This window comes from Phascolarctos cinereus, unplaced genomic scaffold (genome assembly GCF_003287225.1).
Source record: "Phascolarctos cinereus isolate Bilbo 61053 unplaced genomic scaffold, phaCin_HiC Scaffold_5;HRSCAF=322, whole genome shotgun sequence".
Classification (NCBI taxonomy): Eukaryota; Metazoa; Chordata; class Mammalia; order Diprotodontia; family Phascolarctidae; genus Phascolarctos; species Phascolarctos cinereus.
This window is the reverse complement of record NW_027555958.1, coordinates 343918593-343939063: the sequence shown is the minus strand read 5'-3', so window position 1 is coordinate 343939063 and position 20471 is coordinate 343918593. Positions and strand designations below refer to the sequence as shown.

The 20471-nt window shown below is 34.8% G+C and overlaps 1 protein-coding gene across 1 annotated transcript in view; it reads right to left on the bottom strand.

The window, feature by feature from the left end:
- Window positions 1-20471, bottom strand: part of FMN2 (formin 2) — a 464655-nt gene that overhangs the window by 72025 nt on the left and 372159 nt on the right. The window lies entirely within an intron of this gene.

Sequence of the window (20471 nt, the reverse complement as noted above, 5' to 3'; positions counted from 1 at the left end):
CTAAATGAGGGCTAAAGGTGACCTCAAGACATAAATAATTTACACTCTAGGAAACTGAAAATCTTTCACATGAATAAAATTACTTCAATTAGGAAACTTTGTATCAAATATTTCTGATAAGAATTTGATTTTCAAGAAAAGAAGGCAAATTGCAGAAACATTTAAGACCAACTGCCATTCCCACAATAAATAACTGGTCAAAGATATAAAATGTTCTGAAAAGAAGCATTGCAAACTATTATCCATTCTGGAGTTATACTAGCATTGGAGATTAGCAGGGTGGGACTAGTATAGGAACAATGAGGTAAGTAGATAAAAGTTTCTTCAGAATTGAAATGTCTCTCACATCAAGAAGATTAAGGTACAGAAATGAAATTAAAATAGTTATGGGTGACTGAGAAAATATGGATGAAGTGAGAAATTCAATGGCATGATCAAGGTGAAGAGCCAGTTCAGGAAGAATAAAGCACAGATAATGGTGGATGAAAAAGATTATAAACGGAGAAGGGAATTTCAGAGTTCAAGATTTTGTGCAGATCTCTGGGGTGATGGTGATGTCTCAAGTGTAAATATCCACGTGGGGGTAGAATGTAAAATGAAATTGGTAATCTGGAAGGAAATATATTAGAATTATCAAAAAAAGATAGGTTATGAAGATAAATAAAGCATAGAATGGCAACTTCCTAATTGATATTAATTTACCCCAACTTCCTGGAAAAATCAAAATATACCTTATATTGTCTTTTGAGATTTTACTACTCTTTACAATGTTTTGAAATTGGTTTTCTTGCTCCACTGCTTAACTCATCTCCCAATCCCCATTGGAATTTCTTTCCGGATTTTAGACATATTTTGGTGTTTATTGCTACAATCTTCTGGCTTGCTCTCTTGTGTGTTTCAGAACTATGTCAGATTACAAAAAAATACACATGTGATAATTCCAATCTTTCTTCTTTCATTTGTTTTCTATCTTCTCAAATGATTATCTTCTTTTCTAGAGGACTTGAAATCTCCCCATCCCTAGATCATCCATGAACCAACTGCTAAACAACAGCAAAGACCACACTGAAAAGTAGAAAGGAATGTGCACATAAATAGCATAATGATATATTTGCATAGCCTTTTGTAATGATCTCAGTGTAATTTAGAAATGTCTTAGTGTGATAAATAATATACACTCAAGGCAACCTTTCTGAGTGGCAGGCAGACTTCAAGATTTCACATGCCAAAGGATGAGAATCCAAAGTATTGAAGTGAATCTGTACTATAAATGGTAACATTTCCCCAAAGAAAACAAGACCTTGAAAATGTGTGTGTTCTCCATACCATTCAGTTGGTTTGCTTACACAGAGGGATGGGAGGGAAGAACTGTGAAAATACTTGAGACTTATAGAAAACCTATAATATGTATCAGAAGTAGAGAAGTTGATAAAAAAAAGATCTGAGTTCAAATCCTGATTCTACTACATACTACCCATGTGACTAAGCAAGTTATGTATCCTTTTCAGACCTCAGTTCCTCAATGGAAAAATGAGAAGGTTGAATTTGATTACTTCTGAGGTCACGTTGAGCTCTTAAATTATGATCTTATGATTCAATATATGATGGATAAGTATGCTTGGCTAACCTTAACCCTATTTGATAGCGATGCTCCCTCTAAAACTCTGCTTACAGCTCTATCAGAGAATGAAGCTATTTAACAAACTGAACTATATAAATGGAGATATTCTTTTTCATAAAATAAATCAGATTACTATGAGTGTTACTTATAATAATATCCCTATTTCCCATGAGTCCTTTGAAAAAACTCCTATATTGATTATTTCAAAGTGTGAAGGTAATCTTGGGTTCTTAGTGACTAACAGAGAACTATAAGCCCTGGAGGGTTCTACTACTATGATATAAATGCTTCAGGTATGATCTCAGAAATAAAAGATGTCTATTTCTTGAGGATCAACCTGGTTTACTAGGAGAGGTATGTCATTAGTAGGTTGGCCACTCTGTAACAACTTTTTTTTTTTCTCCTCTGTTCATGGCAACCCATGAAAAAATGGAAAAAAAATTAAAAATGGCCCTCAGTCCACTATGACCTTTTTTCCACTTCTGCAGTGATAATGGTAGAATGGCAGGAAATGGGAAAGATAGTACTAAGAATCACACAACTCAGACCTTAACTTTTAAAATCCATTATTCAAAATTTTAAATTGGTAAAAGGATAACATAAATGACATTGAAACCAACTAAAATAACTTTATCAAGAAGTCCAGAGGACCAATGATGGAACATGCTATCTGTTATAAGGAGGTGATGGATTTAGGGTGCTGAATGAGATATTTTTGTATACAAAAGGATTTTTTCTGTGTATTTGCATATTTTTTATAAAAAATGTTTTTCTTTTCATTTTACCCCCAGAAGATTGAAGTATTTGAGGTAGAGACCATAGCTTTCAGCCCATTTTTTAAAAATATAAAGGTGAGGGTGCTACAGATATGAAATGTTTCATGCAATCATTGACTTATTAGTTTTACTTAACTCTAATACTTTGGTACACGAGTCTTCTCCTGAAGTGCTCCCACTTCTGTAATCTATAAATATTTGTAATGTAAAAATGAATAAAATTTAACAAAAAAAGATGATAATGCAAGTTGAGAAATGTTATATGAGGGAATGCTAAGTTCTCACAATTCAATAATGGGCTTCATTATTTGATCTCTCAAAGACCACACTTGTCAAATTATTGTCTTCTGATATTGTAACTCCACGGTATCATTCAGGGGAATGGCTCACAATGTTTTAGTTTAGGCTCTGTCTAGAAAGAAGTGTTGGCTACTATAGCAGTCCATTACTAGCCTAGCATGGTAGGGGATGGGGTGAGGTAGACAAAATAGAGTTTGGGCATTTGCCAGAGATTATACTTCTTAGGACAATCAATATGGAATTATTCATAGCTGGAGATTACTGAAATTGACCTTGTGGTTTTGTTATGAAAATGTACAGAAGGCAATGCTTTTGAGTTTGTGGATGGTGAGATCCTTGAGGGCAAAGATTAATTCACTTTGATATTTGTATCCCAAGCACTTATCCCTGTGCCTGACACATAGTGGGGTATGTAATAAATACATGCTTACGATCTCTCTTGAGACCTGGATGGAGACAGCCTAGGAGCTAGGAACCTTGGGAATAGCTGTGTCTCCTAAACCCCTAATATTGCTTTCAGCCCAGCCCCTATAGTCATCAGGAAGGAGCCAGTCTTTATTAACAATTGCCAGTCAATCATTACTTACAGAGCAGGCAAATTAGGCTAGTTTATGCCACAAAGCACTCTAAGTGAGAGATAGGAAGTGGCCACTAACTTCACCTGCCCTCATACTCCAGTGGGAGGTAACCCAGGACCCTTAACCAGAGTCTTAGGAATATAAATGCCTTTCACACCACCTGGACTATGCCCAACCTGGACCCCACAGTCATCACTGTGGAGATGGATTCACCTTCCTCCCCATCACCACCACCAACTACTATGGATTGTCAGTTAATCCAGGAGCACCATGAATGACAGCATCACCCAGACAAGCCATCTTGCTCTCAGCACAGCCCTAGAAGACATCACTGTGGGAAGCAATCCATGAGGAAACGTGGCCTGGCAACTGCTTTGTGAAGGTGCTACAGCCACAGACATTGAAGACCAGAAAAAAAAAGTCCTTGCTATCAAAGTCCTTGGCACTGTCAAATAGTTCAAAGTCAGAAACTGATATGATTTTCTCTGGAAATGACATTAAAAATGACATATCTGCATCTACTTTACCGTTGTACTTCAAGGATGAAGGGAACTTTTCACCTGACATACAGCTGAATCTATCTACTTGTTATCTTCTCTATTAGAATCTATTTGTGTCAAATGCTAAACAGTGCTTTGCACATAGAAAGCACTGAATAAATGCTTTTTTATTCATTCATTCTGACTAAGTAGTTAATAAAATAGTTGATGAATAATGAAAATACCACAATTCCAAAACTCATCTATACTAATTTTCAATAAATCAGAAGGGTACTTACAACTTTTTCTCTTTCTGCTTAAAGCTTAGTACCATTACTTTAGGCCACAAGTAGATGCTCCTTTAGAGTATCAGTCTCAGTTAGAGAGACAACCATGTTTATGCCACAGCTGTGGTTGGGGAAATCACTGTTCTTAGTCCTTGAATCATGGTCTCAAAAATGGGACAGGACTTGAAGAGAAAACTGAGAATGATAAATTTATTAATGCTTCATTTTAAGTCTACTTGATACACATGCACGCGACACACACACACACACACACACACACATTTTTAATTTCTCCTTAAGAAACTATTTTAGAAAAGTGATTTATTCCTTCCAGAAAGTTTTTTTTTAAAATAAAAACAAAGACAAAATGAAATTGAACATGGTATAAATGATAATGTCAAGCTGGTCTCTGACGAAAAGAGGAGAACCTATATTTCTTTCCCTTATTTGCAGATGTAGGAGACTATGGGTGTGTAACAGTGTATATACTCTCAATTTCAACTGATATATTGGCTAGTTTTACTGTACTGCTTTTTAAAAAATTCTTGTTACACTTGGGTTGGGAAGCAGAGATGAGACATTTAGAAATAAAAGTGATGTTAAAACAAAAGATAAAAATTTTTAAAAATTCCTTTCATAGATCTTATTCCTTAAGATATGATTACTTCATATAGTCAAAGAACTTCTATTAATTACTAGTTTAAAGTAAATGTGGAAGACTTTAATACTTTCCCCTAATATTTTAACACAATAGTGTTTCAAGGCAGCTCAACTCTCTAATCCTTGGCATTATCTCAGTCGGTAGCTGGTGCCTTCTAGTTTTTTGAATGGATAAGGGCAAGCAGAGGTCATTTCCCCACCCCTATCAGTTCTTCTTAGTAGGTACATTTCCCCCAAATGGGTCACAAGATTAAAGGATTGTTTTCTATCATGGATAGAGGGAAGGACCTCTAAGATCCGGAGATATGATGCCGAATGAATAATGTGCCCTGGATTGAGAAGATGGATTTCTATTTCTTAATAAGGTCAAACCATTATGATCCATCAATGATTCTTGATAGAGTTTACAATAAAGACATTTTTCCTCTTTAGGATTATAATTGATACATTGTTTTGGGTCTTAACTAGGTTAGTTTATGATTGTATGCTATACCTAATTTGATCACAAGTGGTGGCCGTAGTTTCGGCCAAATCATTTAGAGTGTTTATTTTGACCTCTGTGTCTTCTTTCCTTTCCAGTGAGTCATGCAATGGCAGTTTAAACTAGCTCTCTTTCAGGGATGCCTTTTATGTAAAATATGATAGAGAAGTGAGGGAGCTTGGGAGATTCATTAGCTTATCTGTTGGTAAAGGTAGGCAGAAAGATACTTTTCTGCTGAGTATAGAACCCTTCGCTTCCCCTTTTCTTTCTGTCTTTTAAGAAGTACAAAATCCATGTGGTCTCACATTCAGGCAGAATGGCCCCATTGGGCCAAAAAAGAAAGGTATTGATCTCTGATTAATTGTCTACATAACATACATATGATAAAGACTTGTACATATTCTTATTGTAGTTGCTGAGAATTTGAAAGAGATCAAGACTCAAATTATTCTGGAGGAAGGGGTAATAAAACTATACTCCATGTGAATGAGGTCTATGGCTACTTTCTTGTGACCCATTAACTTCTGTTAGGAATAAAGCTTTTCATGATTCAATGCCATTGGGAACATCAGTTTCGTGGTAGGTACTGAGGCATCGAGGTGGTGCAGTGAATAGAATACTGGCCCTAGAATCAGTAAGATCTAGTTCAAATTGGGCCTCTAATACTTCCTAACTCTATGACACTGGACACATCATTTAACCTCTATTAGGTTTGCTAAATTGCTATTTTTTTCCCCTGTGTTTCTCATACTTTGTCATAAGAGATGGCTGTTTAGGTAGAGGAGCAGAAAGGGACATATATGAAAATTATTGTGATGTTAAAAAAGATAACTTTTAAAATCTCCTTTCTTAGCTCTTAATCATGAGTCTTTTTTTCTGTGAAATTAATAAGCATTTATTAATCACCTACTAGCACAAAATTATTGAAGAGTTATTAAAGTCTAATACTTGTTGCTAATATATTAACATAGTAGTACTTTAGTCTAGCTCAAATTTTTAATCATTGACAATATCACAGCAATTAACTCATACCTTTTAGTTGTTTGAATGGGGAAGGGTAGTAGAAGGCTACCTCTCCTACCTCCCCAACTATTTCTTCCTAGAACAGCCATTGCCTCAGTTTCCTCACATGTAAAATGGGATAATAATAGAACTTATTTGCCAGGGTTGAGAAAATAATTGTAAAACACTTTGCCAACCTAAAAGTGTTAGATAAATGCTAGGCATAATTTTTATTATTATAACAGAGACATCACTTGAATACACTGAAAGAGAATTAAAAAGTTCAATGGGGCTTTAAAATCTGGATAAGAATAAAGGAAACTAAAGGCAATATCAATTATCTATATAGTTTTCAGGATCTGGGGTAAAATACAAATATTTCATGTTTGGGTATAATTAATATTTGAATACTTAAACAATATTCCAGAGAACTAGGAACCTGCCATCTAAAATTCTTTTATTTATATAATTGAATGTTTTCTCCCCAGGACTTTTGGGAAATATTCTCACTATTTTCTTGAAGTATGTTTTTCCTCTTCCTTGCTTTTGGTTACAAATACACAGAAGAAATATTCATATCTATAGCTATATCTATAACTATAAAACTATGTACATATTTATATATAATATAGAAACTATATGTCATATAAAATGTATTTTATATAACACTATATGTTTATATGTAATACAAGCATATACATACACATACATAGATATATATATGTGTAAACACACATATATACACATAGTGAGCATTGGCCTTACAATCTCATTAACACAGAAAATCTTCCAGGGTGGAAACTCACAGTACTAATACAGATTGGTACCTTCTCTGAAACACAGTGTTACAGAGCTCACTGGGATAATGAAAGCATAAATAACTTGCAAGAGTCACGCAGTCAGTATGTGTCAGAGACAGGACTTGAAGCTAGGTCTTCTTAATTCAGAGGCCAGAGTTTAATCCACTATACTATGCTATGTTACCTCTCTTGCAAATGTTAATATCTAATGTTACTCTAGGGACAATTTTATTGATAAAATTATGATTTCCAAGTAATAGAAGGCAACTAACCACCTGTCCATCTCAATGCATTCTACTGAAATACTACTAGAGGAGCTGAACTGTATCAGTATTAACTTCTTTGTTATTTGCTGTTGATCACTAGTTATTTCAGTCATGTCCAACTCTTCGTGACTCACTTGGGGCTTTCTTGATGAAGATACTGGAGTGGTTTACCATTTCTTTCTCTAGCTCATTTTGCCAATAAAGAAACTGAGGCAAACAACATTAAGTGACTAGCCCAGGATCGAGCATTTTGTTATAAATGAAACCAAAATCAAAAGGAATTTGCAGCTAACTGGTAGGATAGTTTACAAGCTCTCCTAGGCAAAGCACATAAAGTAATTGACGGAAATGGTTTTAACATTCATCTAAGGGCAAGAAACATAATTTCATGGAACATCTGGGCAGCTCATGTCACAATGTTCATGCCAGCCATTGTTAATTTTTTTCAAAAGTACTTCATGTGCCAACATGGGTTGCAGAGGATATGAAGGAAGTCAAATTCTACAAAATACTTGGTAAGACCCTCCAAATTTAACATATTCTTAAATACTCAATGACTTCCAAAAGTTAGCATTAGAGAGGATGGTGAAAAATATTTTTAAAAAATGAATTATGAATAAGAAATAAAAGAGGCCAAAGGCATATAGACCATACAGAAGCTTTATACCTACATATCATTATGCTTTATTAAACATGACAATAGGGAGGAGTTGTACGAGGTGAACACTTAATAATATCACAAAAAATGGATTTGATTATATTCTTGTGGTTGTTGAGTTGTGTCTGACTCTTCATGACCTGCGGACTGTATTGTTCACGGACAGGATTTTCTTGGCAAAGATACTGGAGGAGTTTGCCATTTCTTTCTCAAGTGGATCAAGGCAAACAAAAGTTAAGTGACTTGCCCAGCGTCACACAGCTAACTAGTAAGCATTTGAGACTGGATTTCAGCTCAGATCTTCCTGACTCCAGGCCCAGCACTCTATCCACTGAGACTTCTAGCTATCTTGTTATTATATTCTAAGGGACAGTAAATAGCTGGATACAATTTTAGGAGTCAATTCTGAATTAGCTGTTTCTGTTCAGGAGACAGAACAGTGACTTGCTAAAGTAAAAATTAAAAACAAAACCAAAACACTAATGGTGGAGAAGAAAATAAGAAGATAAAGCACTCAAAGGAGGCATCTCCAACCTGACCACTTCAAATGGTTTCTTGATGTTGAAAAATGGGAAATGGAAAGTTAAACAGTCAATAATGTTTTCTAAGTATATTTAATTTATATAAGCCAGCTGGTACAATGAGGGACTTCAAAAATTCCAACAATCCCTTCACTATCAAAATTTGTTCTCTATTTGACAAGTGAGTGATAGGTCAACCAATAGTTACACTGGTTTATAATATAATTTTTGAAATAAAATATTGTGGAAAAGGGTGGTGGAAGATCATGTCCAAGTCTTCGTGACCCTGTGGACCATACTGTTCATGAGGTTTTCTTGGCAAGAATACTGGAGTGGTTTGCCATTTCCTTCTGCAACGGATTAAGGCAAATAGAGTGACTTGCCCAGGGTCACACAGCTAGTAAGTGTTTGAGGACAGATTTGAACTCAGGTCTTGCTGACTCTAGGTCCAGTGCTCTGTTCACTGTGTGACCTAGCTGCCTTTATGAGCAATATCACCTTATAAAAACAATGAGAAGCAGTAGAGAGAAAAACAACTTTTCTGTAAGTCTGGCAAGAGAATTAATGAAGCTAAGTTATTCAAAGGGCATTTAAGGATGAAATTAGAACAAGGACAGCAAGAGACAAAAAGAAGAAAATATCTGTCAACATTTCTATAACTTATGACAATGGAGCTACCACATTTGGATGCTATCATGATAGTTCCAATGTGCTGAATGAGTTACTAGAAATGGAATTAAAAAAAAAAACAGTTGGGAAGCATAGCTGGTCTAGATTAATTACACACAGAAGCCTATGCTAGAGGAGACAATTTTGAAGTTATTAGAGGACTGATCTTCAAAATATCTGAAAGAGGGGAGGTTACCAAAGATTTAAAAATATCTTAGGTCCTATTATAGCCAGAAACAGGTGAGTAAGAAAGTATCAATAACTACCAGTCTGTGCTATTTTTTTCCATCACTACAAAAACTTTATGAGAATAATCTACATGAATAAAGAGTAAGCTTAGAAAACAATCTATGGTTTTGTTACGTTATGCTTTTTATAAATGATATCCTATACGGGACCAAATCTATATAGTCACTCAAGACTGAAATGTATAGAGAATATAAGATCTCATTGCATCTGTTTGTTAATAATAAAAAGTACTTATTTTGGTAGCTCAAATTAAAGTACTTAAAACTTCTCTACTAGCAAAGTGTTATACATTAATATGTCAAATCATCCATGCTCCTCAAAAGCAGAATAATAGAGATGACTTTGTTAAATTTGTCCCTGATTATGAAAAAATAGTCTACTATATGTCATTTATTGTTCTAGAGGATTCAGAGAGATATGAGATGAGACACTTATCTTCATGTAAGTTCCTTGAGGAAGGAGGCTAGTTTCTGTCTGTCTGTTTTTGCATTGTTTTTGTATTCTCATTGTATAACACAATGCTTGGCACATAGTACTTAATAATTGCTTGTAGATAGATTGATTACAGCATCAACTCAGAGTTCCTAATTCTGCCTTCTAGGGTTAAATAAAATCAGGCTAATTAGTCTATGCAATAGTCCTTTCTATATGAAAGTCCTTTCTAAGACAGCTGTCATGGTGCTTCTATGGTTTATTATCTCCAGCTGTAACAATCCCAGTTCTTTTACCTGATTCTTATATGACACAATTACAGATTCTCTTGTCTTTTGGGTGGTCAAGCTCCACATTTAAATATAATGTATTTAGCTATGTTGAAGTTTAATGTTTTTAGCCTATGTTGATCTTGTAAGGCATCAATAATGCAGCTCTCCTATAAAACTGCCTGTTTAGTGGAGACTTCAGTACTAGCTAGAGAGGCCAAGAAAAGGGATCATGTGGACAATATAATTAAAAAAGAATAATAAACAACTTGAATAAAATTTTTTCTGCAAAGCAACATCTCCTTGGAACTCCTCACATTGTAGTCTCCCAATTTTCACAGTTCTGGATCCTCTTAATAGCAATTAGTCCACAAATTTATTTGGTTCAGATATTGTATTTTATTTGAACCAAACAAAAAACCTGTGAGGTAAGCTGAACATGTATCATTCTACGCATTTTATTGATATCAAAAGAAGTCCAGAAAGATTGAAATGATTATCCTAAGATCACATCCCTAATAAGCTACAGAGCCCAGGTCTTCTGAGTCTCATATTTGTACTCTGTCATATTACTTAGTACTATACAAGTTAGTGACATTTGGTTGTCATTGAGAAAAGTAATCTGTATTCTATACCTAAAGTGTAAACTACTTTAAAGAATCACCTTCAAAGATTTATAAAATATGTTTCTGCAAAATGGAATAATAGAAATGACACTGGACTAAAAATCAAGAATTCTGAGTTCTAGTCCCAATACTCCAAAACTATTGTTTGAACTTAGAAAACGTATATATCCATAAAAACACTTGCTGTTTAGAAAAATAGAATCTTTAATGAAAATCAAATAACCTATATGAAGTAAAATCTCTGAAAAGCACAAAACATGACAGAATAAAATATATTACTAATGTGGAAAGAGATACTACCCATTTCTAGACAGGTATCATATTGCCTTAAGTATTATTTATAGCCCTAAGTCTCCATGGTAGTGTTTTGCTCTTTTTAAATAAATTTTCTCATTCTTTCCCTTATCTTGCTGTGGTTGAATGCAGCAGAGCTAAGAACTGCCTGAGAGCAATGAAAACCAGTTAAAAGAAGATTAGTGAAATCAGTTAAAAAAGAAAAGAGAAAAAAAAAAAGAAGTTGGCCATTTGACCAGATGTTACATTCACGAGACTCCTTGGCCTTCTCTATGGACTTCAGGTTGTTATGCAAAACAACTTACACAACAGCTTCTTGAGGCTGTGCCTCCCATGAGACTCTCTCTCTCTGTTGAAATGTATTTAATCCAGTCCCCCTCTGCCCTCTTTTGGGCATTCTAGGACTTCTATGTTATGTGGTGCTCTGAATTACGATTCCCTTGCCTCCGTTAAAGATCCAAGCGTTTGCTACTTTGGTAGTCTTCTTTAGTTCTGATTGACCCCCTAAGTTTACTTTCAATATAATGCTTCCCACCCACGTCAGTCTCATTTTTCCAGATTTCAAATAGCACAGTTCAAGTAGTATATATTTCCTCACGTGTTTACCTGTACTTAAACATACATATTGAATTAAGTAGGATGGAAAAGAATGTCTTCTGCCCTTTGCTCCTTTGCTTGAGAATTTCTCACCAAAAGGATGTAAATTTGATATAGTTTTCTCAGCTAGGTGGTACAATCCATAGAGCACTGGGAGTTCACATCCAGCCTCAGGCACTTACTAGCTGTGTGACCCTAGATAAATCTCTTAACTTCTTTCTGTTTTAATTTCCTAATCTGTAATATGGGGAGAATAATTGCACTTGCCTCCTGTTGTAAGGGTCAAATAAAATAACATTTGTAAAATAATTCACAAACTATGAATCATATAAATGCCTATTATTATTGTAATAATTAATGTTACATATATAAGAATTAATGTATTTAAATAACTCATTGACTTTACATTGTAGGGGGAAAAAACAAATATGTCGTATATATTTAGCAAAAGCAGTTCCAAGAGGTTGATAGCAGAGACCCTAACCACAAAAGGGATATGTTTCTATTTTTAGGACCAGGCCTTTTAAGGTGTAAAGAAACAGTATTCGGTATATGTCCATTCCTTTTCAACCGAATTTTTTAAAAAAACTCGAAAGAGGATATGCCAAAATGTTTTGTGAAACCAGTAGTTCTTGTGAAGTTTGCTGCTTAAAACCCATGAAAACAGGCATTTTAGGGTAGGCCACGCTTTCAGAGGTCTCTCTTCATACATCACATATTCCCTGACAAGTACCCAGCAAGACCTATTGCTTCCTATCAGCAATCAGTAGATTTTAGATTAAATTCAAGGACATAGTCAAACAACAAATGTACTCAGTATAGAGAGTTGTAAATTACTTGAAGAGTATAAATGAAGTTTCCTCCTCCTCCTCCTTCTCTCTCTCTCTCCCCACCCCCCCATAGTAAGTACTGAAGTGAAGTGCTCCCCTTCCCCCAAGGTAGATAGCTAGATAGCTTATATTTTAACAGAGTCTGAAGTATTTGGCTATGAAGTTCTAATTGCAAAGTAACACATTCTATTTGTTATACTTTATCAATATTAGTAAGGGAATGATGTAATTGTTTAGAGTTTTGCAAAGACATTCCATGTCACTTCAGTGTTAATACCAGGCTGGAGCCTTCCTTGTCTGCCTGCATAAGCTAGATAAACACAGACCTGTATGCTTTCTTCTCATCTCAGGATACTTACTCAGAGAGATCCTGGAAAATATGCCTATTGTGAGCTAAACATTTCACTTTTCATTTTATCCATGTGCCAGAAATCCATTCCTTGGATAAACACTTTACAAACTGACACTCTAAAAGTCACTAAACATGATAAAGAGAGTGTACATCATTTCAGGACTGATTAAATATTTTCTCTCCCATGACAAATGAACAGTTACAAACTATATGGAGCCTTTGGAACCAGCATTCCATTTTTGTCTTTATTTTGTATGAAAGATTAATTTTCCATTTCAACTCATCAGTTATGCAATTCTAGCTTTGGTAAAGCAGCACTCATGCAATTCAGCACGAATATTATTTATTTGGAAAAGTATGTAGAATAGGGCTTTGTTTTGGAGTTATGTCATAAACGTGCTTTCCTCCACACCACCTCTGCCATGTATAGTGTTTTATTAGTGACCGTTTCCTAAATGTCTCATTTGTTAGTGCTAACTCCATCCTCAAATTCTGTGTACGTGTTATATACCCTAGGAAAATGGGAACATCTTGAGTGCAAGAACTGTTTCATTTTTGTCTTTTTATCCCCAGTGCCTAGCACTATGACCTGACCATGGTAGGTGCTTAGTAGAAGGTAAAACTCCTTCTTTTTTTCTATAGTCAGAAAGAATTTGGGGAAAAGAGGTTGGATAGTTAACCTAGGTATCTAAAATTAAAACAGTATGATTAGGTATATATGGTAGGTTTAAGATATATACAGGCTAAAGTTAACTATTCTTTTTTTTTTTAATTGTGCAAATTAATTATATAAGTTTCTTTCCACTCATCCAACACTTTGTACTACTTGTTTTTTTTCTATTTATCCAATTTTCTCACACATTAACCAATAATAGTACTGCATATAAAAGGATTAGACTATACTACTGTTTGTATCATATGATTACCTTTCTTAAATATCTTATATTTCTACACAAAACACTTAAAAGTATTTTAATATAGCACATGAGAAGTATATATATATATATATATGTACACACACACACACACACATATATGTTCACATATATATGTGGGTTTGTTGGTAATAAGTACTTTAATTTCTAGGTCAAAACACAAATTGATATGGGAGGTGGAGAAGATATTTTGAGAGAAACACACAATGACAGAATGGTGGAATGGGGGGGAGATGGGAAAAGGGATAGTGAAAAGAAAAAGTAGTAGACATGATAAAACATTTCCTTTTCTATAACTAAGCACTTCTTTGTCTAGAGTTTTAGAGTTATGTTAAATGTATTTTTCGTATTAATTCTATTTCACAGAAGTTGCTAATACAGAATCCACCATAAAATTTCAAAGCTTCACTGTAATAGTGTAGCTAATTGGCCACTTATAAAACTTTTTCTATGGAATTGTGTTTCCTAACTTAGACTTTAATAATATCATGTTTTTGCAGAATCAATTAATGATGTACATGGTATATTCTTGTACTTTGAATTCTCAGATTGTTTTTTTCTATGTGTAATTATATTATTTAAAAAATAGATTTAAGCAAGGGAAAAGGACTTACCTGTACAAAAATATTTATTGTAGCTTTTTTGTGGTAGTAAAAAAAATGGAAATTGAAGGTACGTCCATCAGTTGGAGAATTGCTGAACAAGTTGTAGTGTATAATTGTGATGGGATGCTATTATGCTATGAGAAATGATGAACAGGATGGATTCAGAAAAACCTGGGAAGACTTAGATGAACTGGTGCCAAGTGAAATGAGCAGAACCAAGAGAACATTGTATACAACAACAACAATATTATAATCATGATCAATTATGAAAAACTTTGTTACTCTGGTCAAGACAATGATCCAAGACAATTCCAATGAACTCATGATGAAAAATGCTGTCCACCTTCAGAGAGAGAACTGATGAACTTTGATGCATATTGAAACATACTTTTTTCACTTTCCTTATGTTTCTTGCCTTTTGCTGTTACCTTTGTTGTTTCGCAACATGGCTAATATGGAAAAATATTTTGCATAACTTCACATGTATAATTGATACCATATTGCTTGCCTTTTCAGGAGGTTGGGGAGGGGTAGAGAGGAGGAAGAGAATTTGGAACTCAAATTTTTTTTTAATTGAATGTTTAAAAATAAGTAAATAATGGGGGTGGGGGGAGAACATAGGTGGAAAGTGGCAGAGATTCCAGTTCAGGCCCTCTGATTCCAAATCCAGTTGCATTTATAACTGGCTGGGCTTATATTTTAATGGTTGTACCTATTATAAAATGCCACATGAAGTTTAAAAAATAACTCAAGAATTTTAGAACCTGGCTTGAAAGTGACCATGGCCAGGAAAATCTAAACTACACCTCAATGTAAATAAACAAATGAATAGATAAATAAATAGATGAACATATAAATAAATGAATAAATCCTTTTTCTAACCACCCAGAAAGTCTTCTAGCTTCTACTTAACTGCTTTCATTGATGGTGAATTCACTCATTTGTTAGAAATGCAACATTTTCTTAGACAGCTCCAATAATTAAAAGTTTTCCTTTATACTGAGACAGAATGTTTTGCCTATATTTTCCACCTATTGGTCTTAGTTCTGCTTTCTGGAGTTATAATGACAGCTACTGAGCCTAATGCCCCATATATACAATAGCCTTCCAAACAGTTGCATGGTTACCCCCACCACCTTTTGTGGTTTTCAGGATAAACATACTGAGTTCCTTACAGCTTCCCTCATTCTTCTTTTCCTTATATTTCTTTTTGTGTTTCACTGTCATCCTTGAGATCTTTTTTTTTTTTAACCAATGTTCTCCAATTTAACCAATGCTATTCAAAATATGGTGCCCAGAGTTAAATATGAAACTCAGACTGGCAGGTAGTACAACAGGACCATTACCTACCTTGGTTTTGACACTGTTAATTGCTGTGATGTAGAATGAGATGGAATTAGCCTTGTGGGCACACTCATATTGCTCATAGATTAAGTTTGCCATTAACTAAAGTCCTTAATTTTTTTTTTGACATGATAGATATTAGATCACAAATCTGGAGCTAGAAGAGAACTAAAGGGGCCATCTAGTCCAACCTTCTCATTTTACAGTTAATGAAAGTGAAGCCCAGGGCACGTAAATGGAATGTCCAATGTCACACAGGAAGAAAATGTCACTGGCATGATTTGCTTCAGTAGACCTTTCTCCCTAAATGTGTTACTTGGAGCCACCCTCAGGGTTCTAAATTTTGATGAAACACTTAAACACTTGGAGCTTCGGTTTTCTTATCTGTCAAATGGTTTATTACAATAGCCTTTTGGTTAGTCTTCTTGCTTCAAATCTCTCCCTACTCTAATCCATCATCCATGCAAGTTGCCAAAATGATTTTCCTAAAGCACAAGCCTGGTAATTTTACAACCCTCCTCCCCACTCAATAAACTCCAGTGGATCTCTTTTGCCTTAGGATGAAAGGTAAAATCCTCTATCATTTAAACCTCTGGACACTTCCCACCTTTGCAGTCCTCTTATACTTTATTCCTCTATACAAACTTTACCATCTAGGCACACTGGCCTATTTGCAATTCTTTAACACTATATTAAATTCTGTGTCTCCACCCTTGTCTTAGCTAGTCTCTCTTTTCACCTCTTTCACCATGGAATCTCACCTGGATTCCATGATTTCTCCAAGACTTAACTTAAATTCCAGCTTCTTCAGGTGGCCTTCTATAATTCTTCCATTACCTTTCCTTCTGATATTAACTCCTATCTATTCTGCTTCAGTAGGTATCTTGCACATATCTAATTATCTAAAAGTTGTCTTCCTCATTAGAATGAAGTCTTTAAGGGTGGGAACTGTTTCTACCTTTCTTAGTATCTCCAGAACTTGGCAGAGTGCCTGGATCATAGCATATACTTAATAAATTTTTTTGATCAATTAAGCATTAATAACTTTTCTTCAAAGATCTCTAATTTTATCAGTGAAGGTTCACTCTCTACTGATGCATCTTGCAACCTCTTTCCATTTTGGTAGGTGTTTCCTATGTAACAAAAAAAAAATCTTCACAGTGACTCAAATATTCTTAGGACAAGCCTCATTAAATTTAAGTCAGCTATACTGGCAGATGATAGATAAATGGTACTGGTTTTGTCAAATCTGCCAGAGCCTGACAACAGCAATATAATATTTGAATTTATTATTGACTTCTTAAATGGACAATATTCTACCAATCATGTAATTTCCTGGGTATCTGACAAATATGACTTTACTACTCTCATACGGATGGACTTAAGAATTTCTGAAACTTTAGTTACAATATATAGAGTCTACATATTAATATTCTCCAAACTCAGTCATTTACTTCTTTTATCTATTCTTCTTTTATGAATTAGATGGAAGAAAATTAAGAAGCCACCTTGTCAAACCTATACTTGAAAAAGAATCCATTCTATCATATCCTCAACACATGGCAATGTAGTATTTGCTTAAATACCTCTATTGAAAGGGAACTCACTTGCTGTTGAGAGAGGCTGTTAGTTACTCTTTTGCAGTTGTTAGGACTTTTTCTCCTTACATGAATCTAGAATATAACTGCAGTTTTCAACCACTGCCTGTCTAGGACCAACCAGAATGAGTCTAATTTCTTTTCTAATAGCCTTTCAATAACAGAAGTCAACTATCATCTTTGTCCTAAGCTATCTATTTTCTAGGCCAAACAATCCCAGTTCCTTTCATGGATCTTTATATGGAATGATCTTCAGGCCTTTAAACCATCTAGGTCATCTACTTCTTTATGTTCCCCGGCTGATTAATCTTCTTCTTAAAATATGGCAGTCAAACCAGAGCACAATACTCCAGGTACAGTTAAGTAAAGTTTCAATTAAGATTAACTAAATGAAAGGGAAATCTGAATCAGTATATAAAGAATTATTTTAAAATCATCTATTTTTCTAAATTAAGTTTTGACAATCAGAAGTCATGTGAAGTGTGATACAATAAATATCTAAGACCTATTTGCTATTTGCACAATATGGAATGCATAAAAATTATATTGCTAAAATGTTATTTTAATGATGGCAATCTCCCTCCTTAAAAGTATCTTTGAATCATTAGATTTCTTAGTTACTATATTCTTGAGAAATACTTCCACAAGGGGAAGGGTAATAAAGGAAGTGTTCACTCCAGATGAGTTTTCTAGTCAACTCGATGAAATTGTAGGGAATCGATCAATGTTTAGAAGCAAATGCAGGGTATCTCTCATGGAATATGGGTGTGCCCACTGGCATTCTTAATTAATGGCTAAGAATCAATCAAACTTCCTCATGATTGACAAAAATAGGCTAGTCATTTTCACTCAGAATTACTTTCCACTTTCATAAATAAACTGTAGCATACTAGCAACGACATGCATTTTAGAGGTAGAGGAAAGAAGTTTGTGGTCATATACAGTTTCCTTCTCTCCAGGGTAGGTTTCTACTTCACATGCTTTTCCAGCTGGCCTGAGAAGGCAGTTGCTGGAACTCAAGTTCCTGGATAGATTTCTGCCTTTCTGTTGCCATTTCTTATAGCAACTGGGACAGGAAGAGGTATCCTGATGATGTCTATGGCAAAACCAGAGCCACTAGGCACAGCCTTTGTTTGATATCTCGTGGGGAAACCTAAGTTCAAAAGTTCCTGAGTTTAAGAGTTTAAGTACCAGATTTTCTAGAGAGAGAAAGTGATTTCTTGATGTATTGTGCTCCTCTGAGAAAGGAGAAGAGTAACACCATGAGTTATTCTAACAAAGCAGGTCTGATGCTTGTTCAATAGTCTCTAAAGAGTGTTTACTTTCCAAAGGGATTCTAACCCTGAAGATAGTGCCATGTATCTTTGGGTCAGTCACTATGTATTTATGGAAAAGAGGGACTCATTGGAATAACATAGTTTCCCTGATGACAATTCAAAGTTCATTTTCCTTCTGAAGTAGGCTAAAGGTCATTTCTATATCTAGTTACATTCTCTCAACTGCACGTGAAGGCAACAAGCTATAGAGAACTTAATCCTTTAGAGGCATCTCCAAGGATTGGATTCTGTCTATGTTCTGACCAAAGTTGCAGATGTGACCCCCGAAGATGTAAGAATCTTTAAGGAACAATGAGGATGCTTGTCTAATTGTGCCTATAAAACACCTCTGGATTTTCTAAAAGATAAGAAAATTAGATTCTAAAAACAATAGACTAATATGCATTATACTCTCCCCCCATTCAAAAATTGATTATTAGCTAGATAATTTTGGGGTACCTAAAAGGGAAATATGATCTTAGAGATGAATATAAGCTCATTGGGAAAAAAATCATACCAAAAAATATTTTTTTTCTTAGCATCAAAACACTGGCAGAAAAATGTTCATAATGCTAGCATAGCACTTCTGAATTTGGCAAGCTGTTTTACAAAGTCCCTCAAGAAATCCTCATGGACAAGATGGTGAAGTACAGTCTGGACAGATAGGAGAGTAAAGATTCATTGCAGCTGGTTGGGCAACTTTTAGCCAAAGATTCTTAACTACATAATAGATTGATATCAACTAGGAATGTAGACGTATGAAAGTAGAGGTTGTTAACTTGCCAGGGATATTTCAGAAAAGATTATGCATATAGTAAGAGGTTGGATTGGGTGACTTCTAAGGGTCCTTCCAGTTCTAAGAGTCTATGATTCTTCTGTTGATTTTACAGAACTCTTAGAAATATACTATGCACTTCTCTCAAGTGATATATTCCAGGGCCTAGCAACTCCTGTTGTTAACCAATCTTTCAATAAACAAAAATCTCCATACACCATGTCCTCATTTAAGGTACTATTTATTATGTATTTTTGTCTTTAACTAAGGTAATTAGTTACTAATCACCAGTTTCCATAAAAGTTCATATGGTTCTATAATATTGAGTATCCAAGCTTGTTATGTGCTCTCAATGAAGAAAGGAAATTATGGCTGTTGGAACTATATCTGAGTCAGGATGTTATTTCAAGTCTGGTCAGTTTTCTGGATTAAGGAGGTGAAAAGGGAGGAACAAATGGAAGCATGATAAATGATGGATTTTCAATCAGGTGTCTACCTCTGCTATAATCTGCAACTCAGAAACCAACTCCCCAAATCCTACACATTCCTTGTATTATCAATGATGCAATTTTGTCTGATTCCTTTTATATCTCTCTTCACCTTTATGGAAAGTTTACTACATTCCAACTTCAAAATCCTTTACCTACTTTTTAGCAGTACTGTTTTCTGCTGCTTTCATTGTTTCCTGTTTGCTTTTCTAAACTTCCTTTTCGGCTTTGCAGCTTTGAACTTGATAAAACGCATTGGTTAGATATGGTGGTGGTGGTGTTTAGTCATTTTTTAGTTGTGTCTAACTCTTTGTGACCTTGTTTGGGGTTTTCTTGCTAAAGATACTAGAGTGGTTTGCCATTTGATTCTCTAGCTTATTTTACAGATGAGGAAACTGAGGCAAATAGGATTAAATGACTTGCTCAGGGTCACACAGTTAGTAAGGTTCTGTGGCCAGATTTGAACTCAGGAAGATAAGTCTTCCTGACTCCAGGAGCAGCAGTCTATCCACTGCACCACCTAGCTGCTCCTAGAGTACGGTAATGATATCCTATACTAGTGAGGGGAAAAAAGATAAAATTCAGCAGCAACAATGTACATTCAGATGTACTATGTTAGATTAATTTTAATTGTTTAAATTGTTTAAAAAATGACTGGTGCTC